The sequence below is a fragment of the Ambystoma mexicanum genome, chromosome 5p (genome assembly GCF_040938575.1).
Source record: "Ambystoma mexicanum isolate Mex_15411 chromosome 5p, UKY_AmexF1_1, whole genome shotgun sequence".
NCBI lineage: Eukaryota > Metazoa > Chordata > Amphibia > Caudata > Ambystomatidae > Ambystoma > Ambystoma mexicanum.
This window is the reverse complement of record NC_090930.1, coordinates 542631825-542650136: the sequence shown is the minus strand read 5'-3', so window position 1 is coordinate 542650136 and position 18312 is coordinate 542631825. Positions and strand designations below refer to the sequence as shown.

At 47.8% G+C, this 18312-nt stretch overlaps 1 protein-coding gene across 10 annotated transcripts in view; it reads left to right on the top strand.

Annotated features, from left to right (window-relative positions):
• Positions 1-18312, top strand: part of BCORL1 (BCL6 corepressor like 1) — a 1509155-nt gene that overhangs the window by 532772 nt on the left and 958071 nt on the right. The gene's annotated exons all lie outside the window — the stretch shown is intronic.

Below are 18312 nucleotides of genomic sequence, written 5' to 3'. Positions count from 1 at the left end.
TGTTTTTCCGCAAACGCATTTGCTTCGTGAGAAACACGGTCTGCCTCATAACTTGTAAAAGTTATTACTCAATTGTTTTCCAACACCTCGATAATTAGGTCTTCTTCGTTTACACTGTCAACACCTAAGTCCGGTTTAAAAAAATTTAGACAATGCGGATCAAAGATGTCTTTAACTGACCCGCATCGAATCTACCTGTGGTGCCTCTGAGAGGACCGCGATACAAATGTTTGTTCCAAGTGCCAGTCCATGACTTGAAAAGCCTTGAGGGAACGAAAGGGTAAGCTTAAGGTAGGAAAAGTTTACAAGTCCCCTAAGCCCCGATCTGCTGGGCCTTCGGCCGATGAGTCGATAGGCGACTCTCCTCGGAGGAAGAAAGCCAAGCGTTCAAGGTCAAGCAGTGGTTCTCGCAACTCGTCTTCTTCAAAGAGAAGTCACTGCAGGTCGCCTTAGTCCACATCTTTGTCTGACTGTTCCCCTGACAGGGTTGTATGCCCATCCAAAAAGTCCACACCCACAGAATGGGAAGCTTTCCCTGTGGAAATGCTAAAAATCTTTGAAAAACAAAGACATGCTCCGACCGAGCCTTCTAAGGAAGCTGGAAAGGAAAAGTCTCGACCTAAAACTTGCAGGCCCTCGAACCATAGTAAAAGGCGTGATCCACATCGAGAGATCGAGGCTGTCGATGCCTTCAGCACCGCTGGTGCCTAGGACGCCCATTAGTCCCTCAACCCAGACTAAACCATCAACGCCAGTGTTGACATCGACGCTGGATCCGTCAACGCCATCTGCACCAATTTTGCCAGCTAAACGATTAGACCCTAGTGACCTTCCTAAAAAGGCACTAAGAACATGTTGACTACTTCCAACAACGTCGAAGCCTCTGGTTTCAAAACCAGAAAAAATATAAATATATACTCCTCTCCCGAAGAAGGACTTTCAAGTCCCTAACTTCCATTTTTGAAAAGGAAGAGCGTTCAGATGATTAAGATGCCCCGTTTGGGCTTCAGTATGGTGCACCTAATGTGCCTGAATCCCTTATTTCAGAGGAAAGCAGAATGCAAGATCTATATCACAATTTGCACAATGCAAGTGAAATTGATACCTCTCCAGATCTGGAGTTCGGACGACCAGAACCAGGGGAGCATGCTGACTCCTCTTACAGGCAGCTCATGTCTAAGGTTGTCGAATACTTGGGTTGGTCTAGGCCTCCAGCACCCTATGACCAAGATGATCTAACTGACCTTCTGGACAAGGGTCCACCTACTGATCCAATTTTGTCTTTCCATGTGGCACTTCAAAAAAGTGTGGCCAGGATTTGGGAGACTCTGGAAACTATTCCGGCAGTCGACAATCTCACCAAAAAATACTACACCTCCAGGAGCAACCGTGGCTACCTGTCAAAGCACCCCACTCCGGAGAGTCTGGTGGTCCAGGCAGCTATGGCTACTTCAAAACAAGCAGCGTATACTCCACCATCCCTCCTGATAGGGAGGACAAGTGCGTAGATGGATGGGCGACAAAGGTCTTTTCTGCAGGGAGCATGTCATTAAAATCTGCCAACTCCACTTGTGCCCTGGCAAAGTTTTCGTATACTCTATGGGAGTGTATTAATGGCGGCAGAGCATATTCCTGAAGGGGATGAAAGGGACGGCTTCTTAACTATTGTTAAGGACAGCAAGGAAGCCATGTGCAAGTCCCTTCAATCTGGTTTGGATTCTGCAGATGAGCAGTACTGTTCAAGGGAATTCCCCCAAGAGGAGCTCTAGGATATGCTTTCGTAGTGGACTGGGAGTTTCCACTCCTGTATGCGTTTCTTCCAGTCCTCGTCATTCCTCATGTGATCAGGAGGTTGAGAAGATTCAGGAAACACATGATCCTAATTGCTCCGGATTGGGCCTGCAAAACGTGGTACCCAGACCTTCTCGACATGTCCATCTGTCCTCCAATGCGTCTTACATAAAGAGGCCCTTCTCTCGCGTGAGGAGAGTCGGGTTCTCCATCCAGAGGTCATGACTCTCAACCTTCAAGCTTGGTTTCTGAAAGGCTGAGATATAAGGATTGGGACCTCCTGGTTGACGTAATGGAGGTGTTTCTTTCGGCCAGAAGGCCAGCAACAAAGTCCCTGTACCGTTGCCACTGGAATACGTTTTGCAACTGGTGCAGAGAAAAGAATGTTCCTTTTCAGTGTAAAACTCCGGATGTTTTATCCTTTTTGCTTTCATTAGCAAATAAAGGTCTTCAGGGTGGCACAATTAAGGGCAACTTGGCAGCACTGTCAATCTCTAAGCGCTTGTCGGGAGAATGTACTTATTTCAAGATTCCCCTAGTGACTCAATTTCTAAAAGGGCTCACTAATGTGCTCTCTCCAACTCCTTTTCAGGTTCCGGTTTGGGACCTCAACCTGGTTTTGAATTTTCTGTTGTGTGCTCCATTTGAACCTTTGCACACGTCAGTTAAGGATGTTAACCTCTAAGACAATACTATTGGTAGCTCTAACATCAGCCCGTAGAGTGAGCGAGTTGCAGGCACTTTCTTCCAAGCCACCCTTTTTAAACTTCTTTTTATTAGGTTTTTCCAGCAAGAAAACAGCATGGGTACACATTCATGATCACAAAAAGGAGACTCAACAGCGGGGACATAGCACATAACATTGCAATTAGTAGTGAGTCCCTCAACAGGAGGGGGAAGGTTGGTTCAATACGCCATGGGGCGGTTCGATGTGCGTCTAGGCTCTCCCCGGTTTCTGGTACTGTTCCTATTCCTCCCACTTCCCCCATATTTTCAGGAACTTCCGAGGGCACCCCCTTGCCGTGTAAATTCACCTTTCTAGGGAGGCGCACCTGCCCATTTCATTGGTCCATCGATCAATGCTTATCCTGTCCGCAGAGCCCCAGGTGCTTGCTGTTTTTCTTTTCCCCAGCCCTAGCACCACGCTTAGGAATTTTTTCGTATTTATTAAAGTCTGTTTCTCCCCCTATTCCCAAAAGAATAAGTTTGGGGTCCTTTGGGATTGGGGCTCCCAACACTCTGGAGAGGCGCGATAGGGACGTTGTCCAAAAGTCTTGCAGTACCCCACATTCCCAGATCATGTGGTAAAAGGTGCCTTCTGCCCTTTTGCAGCGGAGGCACGTCGTATCGTTGTCTTCCCCCACCCATCTAGATATTTGTATTCTGGAGTAATAAGATCTATGTAGGATTCGGAGTTGTATCAGTCTGATTTTTTGCATCTATGCCAATCTCTCGCGGGGACATTAGTGCCTCTGTCCATTCTTCTGCTTCTAGTGCCCCCAGGTTTTGCTCCCATTTTCCTCTGAGGTATGCGAGTTCCCCAGAGCCAAAGGAATTGATCACTTGGTAGAAGTCACCTTGGAGGGAATCCGGTTTGGGAGGGTATTTGTCTCCAGGGGGGAGCATACAGGTATATCGGTGAGGCTCTGAAATTGGGCACTGATAGCGTGTGTGAGTTGGAGGTACCTGAAACGGTCCATAGGCATTAGGCCGTGTGGTGTGTGCAGCTCATCGAAGTCTCATTCGACCCTCGTGAACAATATCTGCCAGTGTGGATATCCCTCTTCTCTCCCAGGTGTCAAAGTGGCCCATTGGCAGGATTTCGGGAAGGTGTGTGTTAAGCCATAAGGGTTGGATCAGGGTTAGTTTGCCCTCCCAGCCAATGTGACTATGTATTTCCTTCCAAATTCGACAGATATGCAGGGACCCCCTTCAGATTTTTATTGTCGTCGTAGAGTATTTGTAGGGGGGGGCAGGAGGCCGGTGTCTTTTATTTCGATCCGGATCTGTGGGAGCGTTGGGTCCCCATGCAGCCATTCATTTGCCACCCCAGCTTGTGCAGCCCAATAATAAATACGGATATCGGGTAGTCCTATGCCTCCCTCCCAGACCGATTGGCGGAGTGTTTTGAGGACAATGCGGGCCCGTTTCCTCCGCTAACCCCCCCCCCCCGAGCAACGTGCGTAGGGACTTGTCGATATCTGTAAATGTGGCTGCCGGGATTGGGAGTGGGGCATTCTGGAGGACGTATAGAAATCTCGGAAGTGCCAACATCTTAAATAGTGCGGCCCTGCCCAGTAGTGAGAGTGGGAGAGTTTGCCAGTGAGAGATGTCATTCTCGAACCTTTCCACTATTGGCCGTAGGTTCAACTCGAGAAAGTCGCCTGGTGCTGCAGTTATGTGTATACCCAGGTAGGTAAAGCCTTGGATCGCGACTGGATATGTTCATGGTTCTGGGATCGCTTCATCTCCCCCTTGGACAGGGAAGTATATCGTTTTTTGTGTGTTAACGCGAAGGCCCATGACGTGTTGGTATTCCTCCACAGTCCTGGTTACTATCGGGCAGGAGGTTACTGGCTTGCTCGGGTAGATCAGGAGATCAGCCACGTATAGTGAGACGCGTTCCTCGCCCCCCTGTTGGCCAGGCAAACCCTGTCCATCTTATATCTGTACATAGTCTGATTGCCAAAGGCTTGATGGCTAGACGGAATAGCAGGGGCAAGAAGGGGCAGCCCTGTCTGGTCCCCTGGCCCAGCGGGAATGTCCTGGATGATTTTCCATTGACCCGCACCGATGCTGTGGGGAGGGTGTAAAGAAGTTTGACCCATGACATAAAGTACCACCCAAATCTCATACGCTCTATTATATCCCATACGGCGTCCCACCCCACTGAATCGAAGGCCTTTTCAAAATCCACCGACAGGAGGGCCAGCGGGTCTTGGATCTCAGCCGCTCGGTCTAGGGCCAAACTGGATTCTATGGAGGTTCAGTCGTGTAGACTTGTCTGGCATGAAACCGCATTGGTCCGGGTGGACCAGAGACCCGATCACCCCGAGCAGCCTGTTTTCCAGGACTCTAGCTAGTATTTTAGCTTCCCCGTTAATGATATGGGCCTGTATGAGGCACAGCACTCTGGGGTTTTCACTGCTTTGGGGATGACTACTATATTTGTTCTCCTGAGGTCCGGGGGGAGATAGCCCTGTTCTCTGCTGCGGAGGAACATGTTATGCATGTGTTTTGTCGTCGTTCCGCTTTGTCGTTTCCAGGTCTCCACCGGGAAGCTATTGGGGCCAGAGGTCTTCCCCGTCTGCAGCTCTGATAGGGCTTCCCCGATTTCTTCTTTGGTGATGTCAGTGTCTAGTTATGTTTGTGGTCTGGAGAGTTGGGGGATCGTGATCAGCTCAAGGAAGTGTGGGGCGCTTGGTGTGGGAACCACTGTTGGTGGGGAGTATAGTTGTTCGTAATAATTGGCAAGGGCCTCTGCTATATCGGAGTCGCCTGTTAGCATTTCCCCCTCCTGAGTTTGGATGGCTCGTACTTGCCCTTTTCTCTCTTCCCGTCTTTCTAGCCAGGCCAGGGTCTTGCCGGCCTTGTCTCCCCGTTCATATATCTGGCTTTGAGTTTGCCACTGGGCGGATCGGGCGTTGTCTAGAGCCTTGTCTTTCAGGATTGCCTGGGCTGTCACTAGGGCGTCTTGTGCCTCACGGGTTCCTGCTGCCAGCAGTTGTTCTTCCCGCCGGGTTACTTGGGTCTCTGCTTCAGTGATTGCCTCATTGTGTCGTTTTCTGTGGGCAGTCACCAAGGAGATTGCCTCTGCTTGCAGGACAGTTTTGTATGCTTCCCAGCGCACGGTTGGGCAGGCAACCGCTTCTTCATTTAGGTCGAAGTATTCCGATGTTTTATTAACGAGCCCTTCGATTATTTCCGGTATTCCCAGGTAGTAGGCACTTGGACGGCAGGTGGGATCCTGCTTCTGTTGTAACCCTTTAAGTTTGATCAGTAGGGGGGAGTGATCCGAGATCCCTCTTGCCAGGAATTCTGCGGATATTAGTCTGTGGGCCATGTTCTTTGGGGTGAAGAAATAGTCAAGCCTAGAGAGGGATCTGTGCGCGTTGGAGTAGAATGAGTAGCCCTTCTCTGATGTGTGGATTGTCCTCCATGTGTCAGTCCCATTGCGTCCGCGAATGTGTGCAGCTTAGTCGGGATATCTGCAACCCTGTTGCCCCTGTATGATCTATCATGCGCTATTTCCATAGCCTTGTTAAAGTCTTCCCCAATTGCCCATGAGTCCGCCCGTTCCTCTAGCATTATGGCTTGGAGCTCGGTGAGGAGTTCCGCCGTCAGCATGGGGGGTGTGTATACTGCAATAAAGCCCCAGGTCTCCCCTCCACCCCCAACTAGAAGCACTTTCGCCCAAACAAAACGAACCATAAAGCTAAATTGTGTGGGTGGTCAGAAAAACCGACTGCACCAACTAGTGCAACTTGTGTCCACTCCGAGTCAGGTAGAGGAGGATGCTTCCAAGCCACCCTTTACCGTATTCCACAAGGACAGCGTTGTTTTAAGGATAAAACCCTCCTTCTTGCCAAAGGTAGTTTGGGACTTTCATTTAAGTCAGAAAATTGTTCTACCTTCCTTCTATCCTCCACCTCATCCTTGTAAGGAAGAGGAAATGCTTCACTGGCCGGACCCTAGGAGAGCGTTATGTTTTTACATCTCCAGAATGTCAAAATTGAGAGTGGACGACCAACTTTTTATAGGATACACAGGACACAAATTAGACCAGGCTATTTCCAAACATACCTTGTCTAGATGGATCATTCTTACCATATCTGAATGCTACAGGCCAGCAGGCAAATACCCTCCATAAGGTTTGCATGCTCATTCCACCGGGTGCATGGCTACATCTACAGTCCTTTAAGGGGACGTTCCTATTAGGAATATCTGTGTTGCTGCAACGTGGTCATCAATACACACGTTTACAAAGCATTATTTTTGGATGCTTCCCATTCTCAAGATGTTGCCTTTGGTTAGGCAGTACTTTACTCTGCCCTGGAAAATCTTAAATTTATAAATTCTACACCCTCCTATCACAAATACTACTTTGGGAGTCTGTCAAAGATGAGGAATACGTTGGAGGACACAATCCATTCGAAGAACCCCAACAGGATGTTCCTCCAACGTATTCCTCATCACCCTCTCAACATACCCCTCTGTAGAGTTTCCCATGCTATTGCAGCTTTCGTTCCACCAAGGCTGAGTACTATAATGCCCTTATTTCTAGGCACGTGGACTACACAAGGAGGGAAAAACAGAACTGAGGCCTACAGGCGCTGCGCGTGCTACATATAACCTCCGTTCACGTCACCCTCGACGGAGGCCTTCGAGGGACATCGACTCAACGCCATTGACGCACGACACCCTCTGCCAAAATACTTTTTCCGAAGCAGTTGAAGCTGGACTTTATATGTCAAAGATGAGTATGTTGGAGGAACATCCAGTCGAAAGAACTTTACCAGGGTTAAGTAACTTGTTTTTCTCTGTATAATAACTAATTATAACAAACTCCCACTCGCCTAAATCGTCTGCCGATCAGGAGTACTTTTTCAGTTACTTCTATTGCTTTTATGAGTACGAGTTGGGTTCTTTGTGTGTTATCTCCCAATTAACAGATGTTCGGAGATTGTGATACCATAAAGCCTGTAACTGCATTCATCTTTGCCAGTAAGTTCACCCAATACCTTGTTGGCTTCGGGACATGACCACCAGCACAAAATATGGAAACATTTTCCACATCCCCCACATGCCTGCCAGGAAAGGCATTATTATCTGTAGAATAGTGTTTAGTGCTTTCAGGTGTCCAGGCCTTCTTGAGGGTACTTTTCTCTCGGTAGGTCACTGTGCCACTAGTCATTTGTAAATTTGGGAAATGAGTCCTCCGGCCGATATCACTGTGAAGAATAGCTTCACAAAATTGGTTAGCTGATGGGTGCACCCCTTTTTGACTGATCCGCCTAGAATCCAGTGCCTAATCTGATAATACTGTCAATCTACTGCCTTTGTCTACCCCTTGACTTGGTTCTGCCCTCTGAACATATGAGAAACACATTTTTATCCCCCTCTTTTTCATTTATGAAAGCCATTTCCATTATTGGCCAGAGAAAGGTTTGGATTGTAGTGTACATGTGGCGTGGGGCCTTGGAAGGCGGTAGTATTTAGTTTTGTCAAGATACTTTTTCAGAACTGAATTTTTGCTCAGAGAGAAAACAAGTCTAGTTTACCATAGGGGCCTGCAACGCCATCTTCAATTATCCACCATGTTTGGTTATGGAAGGGGTTTATCTAGTCATTCCGGGTACTGTTTGCATAGCCTGGCTGTTACTTTGAAAATTAGTGAATGCTGAATGGATCCCTTCCACACAACTAACTTAACCTCTCAGTGCAATTTGTCAAGCATAGATAGCAAGACTCCAACTGCGCATCTTTGAAAAAGGTGTAGTAGGTGTTACATGGTATTTATCTTGGTCAATGCTCTTCTTCCAAACCATGCAATGGCTTTGTTTTGTCACATGCAGAGATCTTCCTTGATGTTGGTAAGTAATTATCCCATAAAAGGTCTGTTTTCGGTTGCCAGGTTCATAGCTAGAAATTGGAGTTTAGATATCTCCCATTGGAACAGAATTTCCACCTGTAGGCGGCTCATCAACAACGGTTTCTTTTGAGTTTTGGTGTCTCTTACCGATATTGATTTTGAGTCATGATACTGATTTAAGTTCTTCTAATAAGATCCAAATAGCTGGTCTTTCGGTAGGAGGGTTTTTCAGTGTCAACAGAATATCGGCAAATGCCAATTTATGGGAATTGCCTCCAAATTTGATGCCATGGATATTTCCTGCTTGCCTAATTTTTGCTCGTACATCCACTATTGGAAAAAGTAGCAGAGACCAGGGAAGCATTTGTCTTGTGCAAGATTAAACGGAAGAATATTGGTTGGGTAGCTGCTGTGGATTTTGGAATCCTCACTCTCTGCACTGGGCCGGACTACTCGTATGAGCATCAGAGTTTAAACAGAGCATCTCGGTAGGAGTCAGCAAGCAGCCCACCGCCAACGAGTGTCCTCAGGACCAGCAGCCCCAATAGCCCTGTACGTTTTCTGAATTTATATTGTATTGGAACCACTACACACAACTAGGACTGCAGGTGTAAGCAAAACCAACCTTTGGTGTAAGTCTGTACTACAGTTTTGTGGTAGCGCTGCTGAGCAGTCAGGCTTATCTCAAGAGGGAATGTGAGCTTTAAGGATGTTACACAGAGGTCTATAATTACAAGTATTCAAATAGACTCTCATACTCAAGGTTTCTTGGTAAAACACTTATTAATTTATTTCACAGTCAGTTATAAAACCTTCACTAGAAGGAGGCAATCTATATCACACAATCTATATCACACAACAATATACTTCAGTACTTCACAATATCAGGTTCTGAGGCATTTAAACTACTTAGGAGGAGCAAAATGGCATTCAGAGCATTTGAAGTAAGAGCAAAAAGGCATAAATTAATAAAACAAATATTACAGTTACTCTAAAACAGTGCAAACAGTTTGAGTTCACCAGAGGAGTTGATTCAATGCAATAGGTTAGGCCAAAGTCAATGGGCTCAAGTCTTGTATAGGATACAGCAGTTCTGGTAGTTAAACTGAAAAGTCTTTGCAAATGTTCTCAGAAGTAGTTCGTAAAAGAAAGATTTGTACGTTGGGTCACAAGCTGACTAGACCTGCAAGTTGCCAGGCACTTTTGCGGTGAGATATAAGTTCTCGGTCGGGGTTTCAAAGTACCTTACAATGAAGAAAAAGATCCTGCTGAAGACGTCTGTTCCTGGCAGTTCCAGCAGATCTCGCTGTTCCTGAGCCTCAGTCGTGGGGACAAGCGGGAGGATGTCGAGGGACTCCTGCACTGGGACTGGTCAAAAAGCTGCCAAAGGCAAATCTTCAATTCCGATAACTTTAGTCAAGCACACAAACCGGTGTCCTTCTCCCTGGCTATTCATTTTCCTGCAGCACTGTGAGGAAAATACAACCAGCTCCGAGAATGGTATCCAGGTGGTTTACGAGTTGATTGGTCCCACCAACTCAAAGGGAGAAGTCGTCCTTGAAGGGCTTCTCTGTCGAGATGAACTTGGCAATTGGGACCTGCAGCAGGGCTTCACCGGGCAAACCAGCGGTCCAGGAGTTGCAGCAGCCATCCTCTTCCAGCTCGTCTTCGTTTTTTTCGTTCCAGTGGTCGACTCTTCCTTTCGGTCCAAGAGACTCGCCTTTTATCCAGTCTCCTCCCATTCATTTCAGCCTAGCTGCCACTCACCCAACAGGGTGGCTGTCCTTGCCGGACAGTCAGCCAGCCAATCACGCCAGAGTGCATTTGGGTCCCCTAGGAGACTAAGCACAGGGAGTTTCGGGCACCTCCCTCACTTCCTGGACACTCCAGACACTCGGCACCAGAGGAGATCTTCACTCCTGAAGCCCACCAAATGCGTAGGAACAAAGGGACCAAACCTGTTTTGGCACACAGAGCAAAACTCTAGAAGGACCTTTCCAAAAAGAAATGGCGAAAAAAGACTGGGTCCTGTTTAAACAAAGGGGGCTCAGACGCCATCTTGAAAAACATGGCTCACGCGATTCAACGCTATTGGTGTTCGCGGTCGGGAAAAATAATGGCAGTTCGTTGTAAAACGACTGCCACCAGCCATATCGAGAGGAAAGGGTAGCATTTGACTGCTACATGAGTATCTAGACACAGGGGATACTAAGTAACTCCCATCACTCTATTGTAAGATAGGGTGTGCTGGGTCTAGGAATTTGAAAAGACTAGTAAAGCCAATTTCACTTTACGTACTTTGGGAAACTGTAGTTTATCCCACAGAAGGTATTTAAACCTTGGGACAGCCTAAAAGGCTTCCCTGTGTCACTGCACTGAGCGTGCTGTGGGACACAAATGAAAAGATGCCTATGGAGTGGTCTAAAACTTCACAATCAAAGAACACAAGAGTAAAACACACATCAAAATACATGTGAGAGTGGGAACAAAGGCTCACAATCTCTTTAGGTAAATAAATCCTCAAAATCCAGCAAAGTTGCTGGGGGTCTCTAAGGTGAAGGAAATTAGCACATTTATGAGAATTCTCCCTAACAAGCGAATACTAATTTAAAGACTTTAAAGGCTCACCCTTGGCTATATTTCTTGTATGATCATATTTTTAGATACATGGTTTTGATATGGATACATGGATCAATTGTAGTAAACTGACTTCTTTTAGCATGACTGTGATCTTTGAAAGGGCCATAGATGTGAATGGTACCAATAATATTGTGTAAATGTCAGTGACTCTTACTCAACGTTTGCCTCATATTAAAAAAGTTATTGGTCTGAAGTTTGAAAGAAAATCTGGAACCTTTTGAACTGCAAATCTAAGGCCTTCAGTTTGGTGACTGGGCATTTCGCCTTTGAACCTCTCTGAATGTATTTAACTGTGACTTTGAGAAACTTAGCTTGTCATCTGATTAGCAGAATTAACAGGAAAGTGGGAGGCGACTGCGGGTCCATTGCATTTGAACCTCCCACCCTCACATTTGTAGTATATCGCCACCTCAATACACCATGCAACTTTGTTCATTTTGTAAGTCATTCAACTATTCTAAAGAGGCCTCTGCAAGTCTATCCTGACGCTACCTTGAATTAATATTCTTTCCTCACATGTGTCATAGGTTGAATCTCCCCTTTTTATTTATATTCTGCCTTTTGCATGTGCACCTTCTTTGTACTGATTACCCTAATTATCGCCCAATATTCATTTAAACATGGGTAAAAGAAAAGCCACATATCAAGTCGGGTCTCTTGATGGGGGTGGAGGGGGGAGACAGAAACCAACTATCAGCCCTAAAACACCTAGCATTGAGGGTACACTTAATGATTACCTCAGAAAGATCTCTGGGAAATTGGAGAAATGTATCCAAAAAGCAGAAAGGGCACTTGCAAGGTATACTATTGACACAGCTACCCAGGATAAAGATACTGGGTGACAGGTGGCCCACCTACACTGGGACTTTTAATTGCATTGGGGCACATACATTCTACAGACAGAATAGATCATTCCACAACTGTTTTAGTCAATGAAGGAACTTTATCTTTAGACCTCGCTGTAAACCTGCTGGCTAAAGAGAAAAACAGATGAGGAGAGGAGGCCGGGCTCAGGTATCGTTGAATACTGATGAGTCAGTCACTGTTTCTCTCTAATCAAGACTTGCCAGTTATCCAGGGCCCACAACATCACAGATGCAGGAAGGGTTAATAAAGGATATTTTAGATATGTAAAGTAAGGTGACCAGCATCTTTGAGTATCGGAAGTGCTTTTGTTTTGGGATCTTTAAATATCATAGTTGATATGATCAGATCACTCAAAGACACAAACTTCACCCATAGATCAGAGCCTCCAGCGTCTTTTGTGTCCATCTCGAATTCTCAGACTACTCCAGCCATTAAGTGTACAACTGAAGCCTATAAATTACTCCATAGCAGTAAAAGTCAGAAGCGGGTCAAAGTTCAAGTTTTGATTCAAGACACCAGTCTGCACATAGCCCATAAGACATCACCTTGGGAAAGGGCTGTTGCGCCTGGACCCATATTGCCTGCCCCACTATCCATCTTGAAACGTCCACCAGAAGCACTTAGGGGCTTTGGTGGGGTCTTGATCCTCTAAATAAGAACACCATTCAAGGCATACATTTTATTAAAATTGATTAGCAGATGTTGCTAATTAAATTTTCCCTGATACGCCAACAGACTTATTTGATTACCAAATGTGTACTAATATTTTTCATGTCACCAGAAATTGTTTGTACCCAACACACAAAATGAGCAAAAATGCAGCATTTTTGTGTGCCTTCGAAGGAAGATTAGTGAGATGAGTAACAGTAAAATGTAAAGGTTTGCTGCAGAATTGACGCAAATAAAAAAAGGATATAATAGAAAGTGTGAAACAGTTTTCAGTACAAGGCTCTGTGCAGCTGGGCGCAGTCCGTTTTGCAGTGCCCTGTGTACTGTATGCTTGCCCTATCATTTGCTGTGTTAAAGAGAAGCTCAGAGGTTTGGTGTTGAGTTAGCCAGGGTAATTGTCAACTTTAGATGATGGCCTTTGCCTGTCATTGGTATCAACTGTTTTCAACATAGTCTTAAATACCACTTTCAAGGAAGGGTGGGGTAAAAGTGGGGGTTGGGGCGAGTTGGAAGGGGGTTGCTGTTTGCATTTTTCCTTTTGTTTACGCTGAAATGTTCACATTGAAAAACATCAATAAATATACCCTTAAAAAAAAAGAATACCAATTTCAAGGGAGGGCAGGGCCTGTAATGGCCATGAAGCCCGAGCCAGGGGGTTCAAGGTGGCACTCCAGTGGAGGCAACACACATCATATGATGATTGTTCGTATGACACACGCACCTACTACACATGTGCCTAATGCACATAACATGTGCATGTATGCCACATACTCTCATGTGCTCCTACTGCACACTCTTATGGAACACGCTTACCACACAGACAAACACACACGCGCGCTTACCACACTCTCCTACAATACATACTTCCACAACAAGTGCACCTAATACACACACACATACACACTTACTAAACGTAACATGTGGACAACACATGCTCTTACGACCACACACACACGCTTAGGATGAATCAAAGGGAAGTCATACGAAGTGTGCACATAGCGTATGAGTTTTGCAGATCGTTCATTACACAATTAACATCGCCTAAAAACTCACATCAAAGGCAAGTGAAAGATGACTGTCCGTTTTAAGGTGATGGCATAAACGTGCACTTTTCACACGAACTATAGCAGGAGGAGTATGAGTTTCAGTTTGTATAATACACAGTTTAAATCCGGGCCAATTTACATGTCCCTACTACACATACCATGTGGGCATACAACACGTGCTTTCACATGCATCAACGATGCAGGCACCTATGGCACATGCTTCTATGACATGCTACTAGCACACACATACGACCTGTGCTCTTACCGCATGTGCTCCTATGACACGCTCTGCTGTAACATGTGCTCCTACAACATACACTCCTATGATATATGTTCCTGTGACATGTGGACCTACTACACACATGCAGATGTGTGATATGGGCTCTCACATGCACATAGGGCACGTGCTCCTGGAGCACGTGCTCCTAGGAAACACACTCCTATGGCACTCTCACAGCACACTGTTATGACACACACTGTAATGACACATTTCTATGGCACATGCTCCTGCGACTCGTGCTTCTATAACACACGCTCCCACAACGCAAACGCCTATAATACATGTTCCAACTAGACACACGCCCACTACACATAACATGTCGACGTACAACACTGCCTCTTACAATGTTCCAACCACACACACTCTTACGATTCACACTTACCACACATTCTTACAACACATGCTCCTACAACACGAGCTCCTATAACACATGCAGCTGCTACTACACGCATGCAGCTACTACACACATGCTCCTACAACCTGCGCCTACTCCGCGTGGACATGTCAGAGGAGAAGAATTTTCAAGATTTGTTCTGACTGCTGCTTGCGGAATGTCTTCTCAGGCGACAGGCATTCCAAGTGCCTCTACTGCCTGTACCCGGACCCAACGCACTTGGAGGAGGACTGTACATTTTGTCAGGAGATAGTGCCCCGTATGCTGACAGATCGGTATCAGCGGCTTAAGGAGTGGCTACAGGTCAAGGCCCCTGCTCTGGGTGGGTCCCAGCAGCATGCCTCCCCTGTTACCAAGAAAACTGAGCGGTCTTCTAAGACCTTTGAGGGCGCTCCTCCCCACAGGGGCCCAACAAAAGGCCAAGCACTGCAAGACCACTGTCACCGGGAGCGCCGTTTGCGACTGGCTCCTCGGTGGGCAGGGCGAGTACAGCGTCCCCAGCAGCTTCTATCACCAGCCAACACTTGAAATCTTTGTCAAAAAGAAAGTGACCATCCGGGCAGGCTCATGGAGAAGCCAAAGAAGGGCCTGCCGGAGAAGGCCAAGGGGGTGCGGGATGCTGACCCTCCCCATAAGGAGAAGGCCACAGGCTCGGCCAAGACCGTGAAGGCCCAGGTACATCCGACGAAGGAGGAAAAAGGGAACCTAATACGGATTCCTCCAGTCCCATGCACACTATCTAGAGACCACAACAAATGTGGTAAAGGAATATAATCAGTGAATCCCAACAAATACAATAAAGTATGGTCAGAACAAGTTATTCAATTAACCTTTGAAGGTATCACTTGTACACAGAGTTCGTAAAAGCACACATTTTTTTTAATTAGAGGTTACATTTGATGTAAAAAAAAGTCAAAGCAAATATTCCTCGTATTCAGTATTAATGGCTTAACGCATTTCAAGTATAAGTCCTTCTTCAGAAGCCTAAACCGCGGTTCACAATCAATATTATTGAAGTGTAGGGAGCCAGAGAGAGGAAAAAGAAGAATGGATGGTCTTCATTAGATAATTGTTCATAGTTGTATTGCAAGAAAATGCCACACAATACTTTCATCACAAAATTGTTAATCCAGAGCTAATTGATGGACACTAGCCACTATGTTAGTCACAGTAAGAACACATTAAGTCAGTGTAGCAATACATTTAACACCGTAATGGTTCATTATCCTCTTCAGGCGGAGCATCTGGCTGTAGGGCAGACTGCTAAGCATGGGTTTTGGATGTAAGAATTCTGTTCTTACATCCGATGAAGGCCCAGCCTTCCATCGAAGGGGTGGTGGTGTCGCTCGCGAAGGCTGCTGTGGCGGACCCGCTGGACATGGCCCAGAAGGCTAGAGTATCCCTGCCTGCCAGGAGGGAGTCCTATTTTTAGCCCATTGTGAAGACACTGGAGAAGATGCCAGCCATTTCACTGAAACCGTCCCCTCTGGTTGCAGAGAAGAGGGTGGGGGGGGGTAGTCCTCCAGGGCACAGATATCTCCTCGGAGGAGGAGCTTCACTGCCTCCAGACCATCCAGGAGGAGAGGTGCGTCGAGAGCAGGCCCTACGGCAAGGATTCCGATGGAGACGAGGGCGACGACGAGGAGACCGACTAGGAACAGCGGGGCGGTGGCGGCCATGACCACCAGCCTGCGCCTCAGTCACTGGTGTCGCCCCTGTCACCGCCTCAACGGCCACCTGGAGATATCTCGGCAGACATTCTCTCAGTTTTGCATACTCTGGTCTTGGAGATCCAGACGAGGATGGCTGTTCCACCAGCGACCCCTCCCACGGTGCCGGTACCAACGGGAGAAACCACAGACCAAGAAGAGGAAAGTTCACCCTCCACCTCCTTGCCACCCTTTGCCTCCATCTCTACCCACCCCTGAGGGAGGAGACGGATCCGGACACGGGCGACAACGGTGGGTTGGGGCACCTCCCATCCCCACCTCCCAGATTTTCAACACCTGACGATATATGTTCCACGCCATGATCTGTAGGGCTTTGGAGCTCTTCCAGCTCGTCCCTGAAGAGAAGAAGAAAGATGTCCTATACCAGTGCCGCGAGGCCCAGAGTAAGACCGTCCTGTCGGTCCCACTCCTGGATGACATTTAGGACGAGGGGTTGGCCCTCATGAAGAACTGTTCCATGGCCCCGGCGAAAAGGCACTGTTATGATAAGTACAGGGTGCTGGACTCTGCACCCAAGTGCTTACGGACCCAACCGTCGATGGACTGTGGTTTCGGCAGCAGCCAAGAAGTTTTCGGGCTCCTCCTCTTCAGCGGCCCTCACCGGACAGTGAGGGGAAGAAGTTGGATGCCATTGGGTGACAAGTTATCACATTGGCAGCGACGACCATCAAGGCCTCCAACGTTCTGGCCATTGTAGCACTTTACGACAGGAAGCTGTGGTTGAAGATCGCCCCCCCCCTCCTGGACTTCTTTCCCGATGACAAGAGGTCAGAAGCTTTGGAGATCCTGCAGGAAGGCGAGGTGGCATCGGAACACACCATCACTGTGGCCACGGACATCGCCGACACGGGGTTCTGCCAAATGGGCAACGGCGTATGCCTTCATCGACATGGCTGGCTGAAGGCCACCAATTTTCGTCCAGACGTTCAGTCGAGGGTGTCGGACATGCCCTTCGACAGGGACAATTAGTTTGGGAAGACCGTGGTGGCAAATCCCAAGGATCCTCTAAAGGTTTCAGTGGAGGTGCCTCGTCTTACCGTCTGCCGTTCCAAGGCCTTTCAGAGGAGGACGTCATCGTTGCCAGGGTCCCCAAGGCGGCGATTCGATGTCAAAACCGGATTCAACTGGCTGTGCAGCCCAGTGGGAGGCGGGCTGGCGAACTACATCAGCGTGTTGAAGACCATCTCCCCCGACAGTTGGGTGCTGGACGCTCTCGCCCATAGACACATTTCAACGGAAGTGTCCCCAAATACCACCAGTGGCCCTGCAGGAAAACCACGTCACTCCGCTGCTGCTGGAGGTGCGGGCCATGCTAAGAAAGGCCGCGATGGAGCTCGTCCCAAAGAGGCTCCGGAGTGTACTCTTGTTACTTCCTCATCAAAAAGAAGACTGGCGGCTGGAGGCCCATCCTAGACCTCTGTCGTCTGAACAAGTACATTGAGTCCCAAAAGTTCCGGATGGTGACTCTTCAACACGTTCTAGGATAGCTAGACGAGGGGGATTTCCTGTCGTCGCTGGACTTGGAGGATGCTTACTTTCACATTCCTATCCACAAGGCGCACCGCAAGTTTCTGTGCTTAGTGGTTCAAGGGCAACATTACCAGTTCAAGGCCCTTCTCTTCGGACTGAAGTCGGCGCCAAGGGGTTTCACCAAGTGCCTGGCTTAGGTGGAGGTGCAGCTGCGTCTATGAGGGATCCACGTATACCGTTATCTGGACGACTGGCTCATCCGGGCAAGCTCAAAGGACATCGCCGTCGACCGCACGGCGAGGACCGTCCGGCTCCTGACGGATCTGGGGGTTCTCGGTGAACTATGCAAAGTCCTGCTTGACTCCATCGAAGGACGCGCTGTTTCTGGGATCCCGACTCCACTCAGTGGCATGCCTGCCGTCTCCGTCGGAGGAGAGGATAGCGGCCATCTTGGGCAAGGTACAACGGCTGTTGGCACTGAAGATCGCAAGGGTGAGGTCCATCAAGTCTCTGCTCGGCATGAGGTGGTCATGCATATACCTCATTCAGCTGTGCAGGCTACGGATGCGTTCTCTACAGGAGTTCCTCGACGCCTGTTGGATACAAGCGTCGGGAAGCTTTGAGGACAAGATCACGCTCAACGAGAGTTTCCGTCGAGCAATACAGTGGTGGGGAGTTTGCGCATATCTGTCCGTCGGCGCAGATTTCCAGACCCCACTGCACCAGGAGACGGTCATGACAGATACCTCCCTGGAACGATGGGGACCATGCGAAGGCCCTCTCCAAGGCTTCCATTTCCAGGTGGCTCTTTGGCTGCATACCCCATTGTCACT